General features: G+C 38.9%; 1 protein-coding gene across 1 annotated transcript in view; it reads right to left on the reverse strand.

Annotated features, from left to right (window-relative positions):
- SEMA3D (semaphorin 3D) overlaps positions 1 to 11,067 on the reverse strand; it is a 198,248-nt gene extending 187,181 nt beyond the window's left edge. Inside the window, exon 1 of the mRNA XM_019753571.2 lies at positions 10,693 to 11,067. The gene's annotated coding sequence lies outside the window, so the exon portion shown is untranslated. The remainder of the gene's footprint in view (positions 1 to 10,692) is intronic.
- Between the last annotated feature and the right edge of the window lie 936 nt (positions 11,068 to 12,003).

Raw genomic sequence — 12,003 nt, forward strand, 5'->3', positions numbered from 1 at the left:
AGTTTATTGAGCAATGATGAGTAATCTGCAGGTGTTGTCATGGTGTCGTAAATAACAGGGCCCTGAAAGAGAAGTCAGGGTTGGAAATAACACGCTGGGCATAATCTCCACAGAGATAAAAGTAGAGTTTAGGGAAGAAGATGACATAATGAAACAAACTGCTGTGGGAGAAAAGACCAAGACTATGAATAGAACCTTGTGTTCATTAGATTTAATAACACAAAGAGATTGACTTGACCCATGATGATAATGGATTCTTTTATACTTGTCTACTTTAGGATAGCAACCATGTTTTTTCATCTGTATTTCCTCAGTGACTTTTATAGTGCCCAGCACAAAGCAGGCACTGAATGAATGCTTCTTGAATTAAATAAAAGATTAAAAGGGAATTAGAGATAGAAAGGCATCAAGAGTAATATAAATATGTGTGAAATAATCTTTATGAGGAAGAAATATACGTGTGAAATAAACTTTGTGATCAATTACATATCCAAAGCAGTCACAAGAGGAAAACACAGAGGTATTGGGACTCCAAATGGATTCATTTCAATTAAAGCACTAGAGATTATTTATTATGTACAATACTTGGGCATATGTTATGAGAATATGAATAAAAATGTTGCAGTAGCAACCATTTGCTAGGTCATTATCCTTGAGAAACTTAGTCTCATAATACTAGGAGAAAAGGTAACAGTTATTGGGGACTGGAAAAGATCTTAACGATAGGTAAGGAGAATTTGAATGCAAAGCACTTTTCCAAGCAGGATTTAATGAACATATGTGAGGGTGGCAAGAGGAGTACGCATCCTTTGGGGGCCAGGAGAGGTGAGGGGATGGCAATAAAAGACAGAAAAATTCCAAGTGAAAGGATAAGCCAAAGCTCCATGAGGAAAGAAGACAGAGATTGCTGGCCCATGTGGTTGACACTGGTTTGTCCTTTGTCTTGATTTGGGGAATTTGTAAGACTTTTTGTTTGTGTTCGTCCTAATACATTATCTACTCAAAGAAAAACACTTTTCAACACTGTTTGTATACCATAAGGGAAAAAAGGGAACCTCTAAATCTTCATTTTCTGATTTCAGAAATAACCAAGGGTTACAGATATATAAAAAGTATGATTGTTGGCTGTCATGCATATGATGGCTGTGTGACTTATAAATATTAGGAGAAAGCAGATTAAATGAAATTGCTATTTTTTAAATAAATCTCAAGTGAAAGTTAACAGGATATGACTTCTCACTGTACTTGAATAACTTTTCAAATATGAATGAAAAGTATCATTTCCTGAAATATGAAAAGGCCTATGGATAGTGACATAACAAAAGAAGGATTCTAAACAATCAACATCCAGAGACAGGGGGTAGGACAGAGTGAGGAATCCGTAATATCTTAGCTCAAGCTTTCTGAAGGGTTTATTGAGTGCACATGTGTAAGCACAGCATTCCTTCTCTATGCAAGTGACTCCTGCCAAAAACTTGCCCTTTTTTAAAACCTGAACAATGAACACTCTCTGCCAAACCTCATCAGAGTTTAGTCTGAGACAACAATCCCCATGGCTCTGTGAAATGTGAATCAAGCCAAAGAAAGGGAAATGTTATTCTCTCGTCTGTATATCCAGTAAAAATGCTTTTGAACAGCTACTTCACAGGTGATAAGTCTTAACTTCAAAAGTTGATATGATAATCTTGATTTGTATTAACTTCCCATTTAAAAATTACAAATAACTCACCTTACACTATTTCATCATGCAAATACTTTTGCAGACAGAATCATCGGGCTACTTAACCTTCTAATAACCTGCTCTGGAGCAACTTATAACACAGTAACTACATTATGATATGGAAATATACGACAGAAGCTAATGTGACCAAAAGAGTGAATTTTGAATCAGAATATATGTCAAAGATAAAATTAATAAGTACACAATTGGACTATTTAAAGAAATTTTCCTCATATGGAAATTCAAACCTCAAAATTGATAAGATTTGGGATGATTATTTTCATTAACAAAGACATTTTAAAAAAATAGCACTCTGCTTATAATTACAAATTCACTAGACATCAATTACTTGAAAACATATTGACAGGAAGTAAAAAAATGCAAAAATGTGGAATTGCCCATATTCCTATTATGCAAACAAGGTATATATTTTTAAAGTTTTTGGTCAGAATATTACATTTTTTCATGCCTCTTTTTGATTGAGTTAAATTACTGCAGGCAGGGTCTCTTTTTAAAAAAAGTTATTAAATTATTTTATGTAACAAAAATGAAAACCCTGAATCCAAGATTCCAATGAGAGTCCAGATCGTATTAGTCATTTTGATGAGTCTTTTAAAGACATTTTCATTGTTTCAGGAAATTCAGTAGGGCATCACCAAAAAAGAGGACTTTTAGTCACAAATGCTGGGATTAGGTTCCATGACTTTTCCCAAACAAGTTCTTGAAATTGTGTTTTTAATGCTATGATTCATATAAACTAAAAACAGAGGGGGGGGAAAAAAGCATGCCTAAACTTCTCAACAACTACCACAGTGGAACACAAATTCAGAAGAAACTGTAGTTAACTGTATAGCACAGAATCAAGTAATTGCTAAATAATTATGAATATGAGGCAATAAAAATAAGACGTCAGCATATAGGTAGAAAGGGAACTGGCAGTCCATCTTCCCTGCCTACCTTACACTGCCTGGAACACATGTTAAGTCTCAGCTTCTAGGAATTTGGGGCTCCTAGGTATGCTTATAATTTCCAAAATAGTAATGATATGTGTATTATACATATAATATTTGATAGGGAATAATATTTATGTTAAAGATTATTTAATGTAATAGACATCCTCGAGATTCAAAGAGAGGAAAAAAGAATAGTCATCGAGTCATTTTGGCAAGAATTTTGGAAGCATAACCATCATCTAGACCTGAAGACATCTGGCACTGATGATAGAGCTTGTCAATATCAATAAACTAGTAAAGAAAGAAGTAGAAAAAATGTGTTAGCCTTCTCTTTCAATATTTAAGATGGATTTATAGGACATGACTAGTACACAGCTTTCTTTGCATGAGAACCTATAATAATGGTGATCTGGAACTTTTTAGTAATACAAATAATACATTTTATTTAGAAAATAAGTAATTATGAGAAAAAGTTAATTCAAAATATTTGTTTATTATGATATGATCTATTACATTTAGCATCAACGGTAAAAAAAAAAAAAGACAAAATAGCAGAATTAGGGGAATAAAGCATTTAATCGAATGATATTAACCTTGCTGACCAGAGAAATGTTCCCCGTTTATATAGCTTCTCACCAGTTAATCTATATGCTTTGAAATATATAATTTTAAAAATAGACTTTATTTTTAGAACAGTTTTAGATTTATAAAAACATTGAGAAGATAGCACAGAGTTCCCATATAACCCACACCCAGTTTCTCCTGTTAGTTTTACATTTTTACATTAGTATGGACATTTGTTACAAATCATGACCCAATATTGATACATTATTATTAACTATAGTCCGTAGTTTATTCTGATTTCCTTAGTTGATCCAACGTTATTTTTCTTTTCATGGATCCCATCCAGGATACCACATTACATTTAGTCGTATTTCTTTGGCTTCCTCTTACCTTGGACAATTACTCAGACTTTCCTTTATTTGATGATCTTGAAAGGTTTGAGGAGTCATCGTCATGTATATTGTAGACTGCCCCTCTATCGGAATTTGTTCGATACTTTTCTCTTAGTTATTGGGGTTATGGGTTTTGGGGAGAGACATTGCAGAGGTAAAGTGTCATTTTCATCCCATCATTATCAAGGGCACATACTATCAATGTGTTTTATAATTGTTGATGTTGACTTTGACGACCTGGCTGAGATGGTGATTCCCAGGCTTATCCACTGTATTCTTTCCCCACTTTCCATGATGTACTTTTTGGAGAAAGTAACCATTCTTATCTCCCACATCAAAAGGAGGGAGTTATGCTCCTCTTGCTTGAGGGCAGAGTATCTACATATTATTTTAAATTCTACTGTATGGGAGATTTGTCTAATCTCCCCATTTATTGTCATATTCAATCATTTATTTATATTAGCATGGTCTTATGAATATTTATTTTATACTTTGGATCATAATCAATGCTACTATTTTTTGTGGTTCAAATTGTTCCAGCTATGGCCAGGGAGCTCTTTCAGTGGTTCCCCATCTGTTTGATATACCACTATCATTGTGTGTATGTGTTGATGGTAGTGGTGGTTGTTGTGGTAGTGTGTGTGTGTGTGTGTGTGTGTGTGTGTGTGTGTGTGTGTTGAGCAGGTCTTTATTTTTTTGGCACTACGAAATGATCCAGGCTCACTTTGTATAGTTCCTACCTCAGTCCTAGAATCAAGCCCTTTCTCCAAAGATCCCTGATTCCTTTTCATCAGAGAGTGGTATTAGGAACTAAAATCATGTTTAAGCTAAGAATTAACATATACCCTTGTGTGTAGTAGCTTTATGGATAAATTTTTACTAACACTTTCTACTGTATGCTTGTCTGCATTTTCTAGATTTTTAGTAATAATCATGAACTAGATCTGTAATGAAAATTATTACTACAAAAATAAAAGATCTACAACACACACACACACACACACACACACACACACACACACTTCAGCAAAATTGAAAGTGTTCCTCCAAATAAGAATAGTATTCATTTTTCACCTGAGTAAACACTTCTTTCTTTCATAGAACAATCATTTCAGATGTGAAGAGCAAATATTTATCTGAAAGTAACAACAATAACAAATACCAAAACCCAAGAATGCCTGAATTTCATATGTATGAACTGGTCTTTACAATAAAGATAAAAAACAAAACAAAACAAAAAAAACACCTGATTTTATACATCCCATCAAAGAAAACTAGATTATTTAGACACCATTAGGCATGGACCCAGCTGTCAATACCGTATGTTGAATAAAAGGCTTCTAATGGGCCTACTTAAGCCACTTAAGAGGGTTACTTCTTTTCCGGACATTGTTTATAAGCAGTCTATACAGACTAATAATAAATGTATGCATTATATTATTTCTCTCTTTACTAAGGCAACTCCAGACAATATTTCTATTGAGTAATCCTATTAGTCTAATTTCTGTTATTATAATATGATTGAAACTACATATGTTTGACTCATTGATTAGGGACCAGTAATACAGGCACCAAAATCCTTAACATATGATACTACAATCTTTAAAATCCATTTAAGATATGCAAAAGATTGGCTAAAGAGGAGACTTAGTAAAATTTATAATTAATAATGGAAAAATAAATTCAACATTTATCTGATGGTAGATTAATAATGTTACCTTCATATAGCTATACTATTTTATTTCCATAAAAGCAATAGGACTATATTTCTCTTAAGATACTCAATAATGAAGACATTTTTGCTTATTTTATTGATTTTGGTTTCGATAGTAAGGGTCCCAGTTAATGAGCTTAATTCTAATTAGAAAATATAGCAAATGTTTCCATTTTGCCTGTAATTTGCTAGTAAAACTCACTAAGAGAACACATTAACCACCAGTTTTAAAAATATAAAATGCTGAAGTTTTTTGAAAACTGGAACACTATGGAACACACAAACATAAAGTCCTAATTTTTGAAGCAGAAGACATATCTTTAAAGGGACGATAGATTCATATTCAGAAAGATGAGAACTTTTCTATAAACCCTTGGTCACTTAATTCTCAGTTTATTTTATACATTTCTATGGAAGGGTAATATTTGTAGGTTATTAAGCTTTGCAAAAGGACATGCAAACTAAATTTACCAGTGAAAGATCAGCAAGCTGGTTAAAGATATCCTAGCTGATGATTATCGGAAATTATTAAATATTATTAACAGAGATAAATGATCAAATATTAATGAAGATAAAATCACTGAAACCATTTCAAATTTAAGTGTGAAACAGTATATTTCATTATGTATTCCAGGTTTTTGATGCACTGTTTATCTGTTTTTATCATTTATGTTATAAATATGTAATAATTTAAGTATATCTCAATATTATTGAAATTTCAAAATAATCTCAAAGATGTTGCAGTTGCGTATCAGTGTATTTCTTGTTTATAAAGAATTTTGCTTACACTATATCCTTCTTCCTAATTATTATTTGGGTAGGTATTATCTAGTCAAGGTGAACAATGTGGACATATATGATAGAGATTCTCATTTGTTAATTGGATCTTCAAGAAATTAAAAAACAAAATAATAACTTTTTGTAGCATGCAACTTTTTATTAAGTATTGTAATATACTCTATTTCACATGATCATTACAGCGCTCCTGTATGTGATACGTTATGATAAAATACTCAGCATCTCACCACTTTTTTCTATGAAAGGGTAAAACTCAGATATAGAAGAAAACTCTCCTTCCTAAAATCTCAGAGAAAGTAAAGTATAAAACCAAAGATCTTTAATCTGACCTTTTATAGGTAATAAATAAGTTCAAAATCATTCTATTAACTACTTAGATAATTAATTAGACTTCAATATGTGTTAAATTTCTAGGATATGTTTAGCATATACTCATCTGAAGGTATAAAACTTTAGAGAAGACAAATTCCTTCCTTCAAGGTTCTAGGTTATGATCTAGTCAGGAATCCTTCAAGGTTATGATCTAGTCAGGAATCATAAACGAAAAAAGTAAAGAAGAAAACAACTGACTGAAAATTAGAATACCAGCTAGAAAGACATAATGAAAATATAAAAATAAAAAGAGATTTGGACTAAGGTTGCTGGGAGTAAGGTAATAGTTTTTTAAACCAAGCGTTGAGGTAACAATGAATGTGACTAACAAATTTTGCCCGTGGTCAATCATTATTATTATTGTTGTTACTACTTATTTCACAAATGTGAATATTTCTTTTTACTTTCATGGAATATGTTATTGAGTGTTGAAATACTTATTACTTTATTTGAGTAATCTCTATAGCTCCAGGTATTTATGGAAAGAATAATAACTTTTCAAAATAGTGCTATGGTTTCTCTTATTTATTAAATAAATCATTTATTAACTGACAAGAATGCTTTCCAATGAACATATGTCATCAAAGCACTATATCTCCCAAACAGAATAGTAAAATTCAGAGTCACATTGTTTTTTCCCAAAATAACGAACTATAACATGCAATCTGAAGACATACTAACATTCATTAAAACAGAACCAATTGGAATGTGTTCCCCCTTGAGACTGAGAAGTTGGTATTCCAATTACTTCATAAAAATGGGGATGACCATTAACCAAGTAACTTTGTACAAGCATAAACAAACTCCAGGCTACAGAAACACCTTCCAATTCTAGAAGATATCTTCAAAGACACTTTGAGGTCTGTGATAAATCTGTTGATAGTTAATAAATGCCCATGCAATGGAATGAAAATATAATATGGAGGATAATAAATGGGCACTATTAAACATCTTATCTTAATTTAACTGCAATCCCAAACAATATATTTCCTGCTTTTAGAAAAGAAAAAAAGTAAGAGTAATTCAGCTCAGTGACTCAAGTTCAGATCTATAGTTGATCTGTTAGCCTGTCATTGGAAACAGTGCATGTGCTTCCTCTGCCTTTGTAATTGTTTATATTCTAGACCTTCCGTGCCACTAAAAATAATTCCCACTCCAACCCTACCAGCCCTCCCCCACCAAACATACAAACACACACATACAAAAAGATTAAAATTTTAGTTCATCTTTGTGCATTTTTCACAGGCAAAAATATAAAACAAATTCTTTAAGAAGTACCTATAAAGGCAATTCTGCAAGAAGGCAAAAGAAAGACCACATAATTATTTCTGTACCTTTCACCCTTAGTTTGTGTTAATTCTGGTTGCCTGATAACTCCAAAACATTTTACATTGCCAGACATTTTCCCTTGACCTCCCTCTCAGAAAGTCAGCAGGAAGGTAACAGAAGTCAAATCATTACTCCCCCTAAATGAATTGGCAACAGACTCTTACAAAGGTAAATCAGTGGTGCTGAAATATGAAGTTTTTCGGTATTTGGGTCATGGAGGCAAATAAGTAGACTAAGGAAAACTTCATTAATCTCAGGAAATTTTCTCAACGCAGCATGGGGTTACTATTTGACAAAACACATTTATTTTGTTTTCATTTTTCCTTTACAAACATTATTTAAGCCACTAATAATTCTTATAAGATACAATAAGACATTTATAAATATAGATTAATATGCGCATGATTCTTGGCCTGCAGACTTGATGAGGCCCATACCTATCCTCAACTATGGATCCATTTAAATTCTTAGGTGTTCTCCCCCTGTAAACTATAATATGCAGATATTATAAAGGTCCTTCCTTTAAGTGCGGTCATAGAAAGCTGCCTGAAGTCCCTGAAAGGTGACCCACATCCAGGTAATACAGTTCCAGTCTTTTCTCTGCCCCTCACTAGCTTATATTTGGACACATCAATTAACACCTTTACATCTCATCATGCTCATCTCTAAAATGAGAATAACTGCTTTGTCTATTCTCCTAACCATCAATACCATTTTTAAGAATTATGATTCTTTCTTAAGATTGCAAAAGCCAAATGGGACACCTCCCATTTCTAACTCTGTATCGCTGCTTTTTTCATCAAAAAGAAAAAAAGGAGAATAATGACACTTTCTGTAGTATTAGTGGTAATATTAATGGTGATAATGTGCAAAGCGCCTGGGATGCAATATGTGCTTGATAAATGTCCCTTTCCTTCTCCACCAATTTTCCATTTCACAAATGGGCAAATTCCACTTGAAATGTTGCCAGTCCAGATCAGTACCGTTTTATTGTAGCTCAGCTACCTCTTGACCCTATTCTTATCTCTTTCCACATCACCTTCCTGTATTTCCTGGCCTTTCTCTTCCAAGGGCCAAGGTCTTTTCCCATCTCCATGACCTGGGCCATCACTTTGTAGTCTGTCAGCGATGGCTCCTCGGGCCAACTTTAGCTGCTGGGACAAGCCAAAGCGATTCCAAGGCTGGACAGAGTTAAAGCATCTTCCGCCTGGGGCTGCGCACTCCAAACCCGACCCTCGCTGCTCATCCTCCTTGCTGTCTGGCCTCGGAGCAGCGGGGAAAGCAAAGGCATCACTGGAGTGATGACAGTGGCTCTCTCCCTTCCCCATCCTTCACATTTGTTCTTTCCACGTGCAGAACCCGGAAGGCTGTGACCGCTCTTGCCCTGGCGGTTGCCACGGTTACACAACAGCAGCACGCGACCCAGGAGGGTCCCATCTCCTCTACCACCCCTCAGCCTTTTCCTCCCCGTTAGGGATCCCCCCCCCCAACGCCCTCAAGCACACATACACAAACACACAAACTCACTGTCAACAGGAGAATCCTTTCCTGCTAAACATGAGACTTTAAATCCCTCCCCTCACCCCCACCCCAGATCTCTTCTTTTGCTTGTGCAAACAGCACTGAGAAGCCAAGGAGGAATGGGGTGGGGAGGGGGGTTGGAAAAAGAAGAGTCCTTGTAGGGACTCTTGCTTTTGATTACGGCTGCACTAAACAGCTAAAAGTTCGCCCATTTAAATCTCTGATGTCCGTAACACGGAGTCCGGGACCTCAGCGGTCCCAGCTGTTGGGCGTGCGGCTCCTGACCAGTCCCCTGGATACCTTCCTGCAGGCGGGAGCGCGGTGTCTCCTCCTCCTGTCAAGTCCCCTCCGCGCTGGGACTGAAGCAGAGTACTTCAGCTGAAGGGGCTGGACGCCTGTCACGAACAAGGGGAATCCGCCAGTGCTGGAAACGGCCCGGGCGCGGCCCGGGCAGCCCATTATCGGGTCAACTCGGGGAGTGCCTGTAGGGAGCCAGGAGCGAAGTCCCGGGGTTGGGGGCGTACATTCACTGGGTGAAATTTCCAGTCGGAGTTAAAACGCGGCCTTTCTCGGGCGAGTCCAGCTGAGGGCTACCCAGGGCTGTCCCGCTCTAGCAAGAGTGTTTTTGCCGCAACCACATTTCCCAGACAGCCGGCTTTGTGGCGGGGGTCTGACTCCAACTTTTCCCTCTGGGTTCAGAAGGATGCACGCTTCCATCCGACCCACCGAGCATCGCGACTCCCTCCCAAGGAAAAAGGCGTCGTCCATCCCTCCCCAAAAGCACCACAACAAAAACAATCACCACCGTCTCCCCGTCTCCTCCAGCCCAGTGGAAAAAGGAGAAAATGCCCTGCTCTAGTCCTCCCCAGACGGTCCCCACCAACGCGTCTCCAAATGAACCTGCAGCCGGCCGAAGCCACCAGGCAAGTTCAAACGCGCTCCCTGCCTCCTTGGCGGGCGAAGGAGCAAGGAAGCAAAGGAGAAGTTTCTGGGCGCGTGTGGGGAGGAAAAGTTTGCGCGGTGCTGGCCGCCCAAGGAGCTGAAGCTGAGGAGGCGCCCGCCGCGGCCGCGAGGTGGGACTCCGCCCCGCCGCCACGCTGTCCCAGGCGCGGCGCGCAAAGGCCGTCCGCTCCTCAGCTCACGGATTCGCCGACGGCTCTCCCGCGCGCCCATTCCCTGTCCGCTCTCAGTGCTTTCTCCGTGTCCCGGCCGATCAGCATCCTCACTTTGGACCCACAGCCAACCCCAAATACAGTCACCCCTGCTTAATACCGCGGCCCCTAGCGCGCCCTCCCACTGGAGTAGCAGGTGACCCGAAACCCGCCTTACCTGCCACGACCTTTTCTCGCCCTCTCTCTTTGCCTGATGTCCCTTCAGAGAGAGAGGACGGGGATGCAGGATGTGGACTTGCGAGGCGGTGACTCCCGGCCAAGGCGCGAGCTCCTCTGAGCCGCTGCCCTGGCTGAGCCGCGGAGCCGCCGGCGGCCCTGGTGGAGCGCGGAGGCTGCGGCCGCAGAGGCCAGGCCGAGAGGCAGGGGGCGCTGCTGGCCCCAGAGCGCCTGCCGGGACCGACGGAGGGCCAGGCACCAGTTGGAGCTTTGGGAAGGCGAGGGTGGTGAGGAAAGGCACGCTCCGAGCAGAAGGACGGCTTTTAAGTTTGTGGTGTGACCGCAGCAGCTGTCCTGGGAGAGACTCAGTCTTTCTAAAACGGGGATGCTCAAAACGCCGGGGATTACCTCTCCCCTTCCGATCTCCTCCCCTAGCCCTCGGCCCCCCCGCCCTCTGCGCACGCCAATCCTCCCCAGCGGCAGACGTCCATCCCTGCCGGCGTGCGGGCTGTCAGCAGCGTGGATTAAATGTAGCTCCCGCCGCGCTAAGGGATGTTTTTCCGGACAGGGCACTCTGTAAAACGACCTCTGACGTCTGAGCCTGCACGTCTGAGACGTGACTTAGGAGCTGTTTTATTCTATACCATGAAGTCTCTAAGGACCTCCTGCGGAAGAAATAGGACAAACTTTGTCATAAAAATTCTAAGTCTCAAAAGAGTACCTGTGTTCCAGTATGTGAAACCTCAATCCACTGATTCTGGCCTTGAAAGACCAGGCCTGAGGATGAGTGACATACACAGGATAGACCAAGATGAAGACAATAAAAAAAAAAAAAATAAAAACCCAAAATCAAAACACGAAGATGTAAGTCTCCTTTCCCTGTACCTCAAAGCAGCTCAATAGGGATATGTCACCTATTTCTATTTAAGGAGGTTTTCTTTGTAGATTTGTACACATCTTGGTCATACAACAGAAAACATGGAAGTATATGGGGACCTGGAGGGGATCCACATTTAGAGGAGCCTGGAACTTAACACAGTTTGGAGGTGAGATTTTTTTTTTTTTAATAATGCAGAAATAGCATAATTCTACAGATTTTGACAAAACATATGACTATGGGAATTTATTGGCTGGCTTCCCTGTGGGACATGGAAAGGGCTTGTGCAAGTGATGATTCCTGAAGCTTGAGCCTTGTTAGCTGCATGGTAAATCCTGTGATTGGAACTCTAGATCTATAGACACACACCTTGCACTTACTAGTGCCAGATATAAAGCTGACTTGAGATAGAGCCATAGGAAGAAAAAAAAAAGT

The sequence above is a fragment of the Rhinolophus sinicus genome, linkage group LG09 (assembly GCF_036562045.2).
Source record: "Rhinolophus sinicus isolate RSC01 linkage group LG09, ASM3656204v1, whole genome shotgun sequence".
Taxonomy (NCBI): Eukaryota; Metazoa; Chordata; class Mammalia; order Chiroptera; family Rhinolophidae; genus Rhinolophus; species Rhinolophus sinicus.